The 267-nt window shown below is 32.2% G+C and overlaps 1 protein-coding gene across 2 annotated transcripts in view; it reads left to right on the top strand.

The window, feature by feature from the left end:
• LOC106867821 (SCY1-like protein 2) overlaps positions 1–267 on the top strand; it is a 50,951-nt gene that overhangs the window by 395 nt on the left and 50,289 nt on the right. The gene's annotated exons all lie outside the window — the stretch shown is intronic.

The following is a 267-nucleotide window of genomic DNA, read 5'->3' as shown; positions in this document are numbered from 1 at the left end:
GTATGTAAGAATCTGGTTTAATTGTATCGAGTTTATTTGTGAAGAATGTCTTAACGGTTTAGAGAACTTCCTACTGTCATTAATTTCTCTATTCATTGACTTACAATCAATATCAATCGTAAATTTTACACCCCAGTGTGTGTGTGTGTGTGTGTGCTCGTGCGTGCACACACGTTGCTACTTATGTGTATATCATGTTTGTGTCTGTATGAATGTAAGCATATATATATATATATATATATATATATATACTCGTACAAGATAGGT

Source organism: Octopus bimaculoides, chromosome 5 (assembly GCF_001194135.2).
Source record: "Octopus bimaculoides isolate UCB-OBI-ISO-001 chromosome 5, ASM119413v2, whole genome shotgun sequence".
Taxonomy (NCBI): domain Eukaryota; kingdom Metazoa; phylum Mollusca; class Cephalopoda; order Octopoda; family Octopodidae; genus Octopus; species Octopus bimaculoides.
Note: the sequence above shows the minus strand (reverse complement) of the source record. Positions and strands in the feature narration are given on the sequence as shown.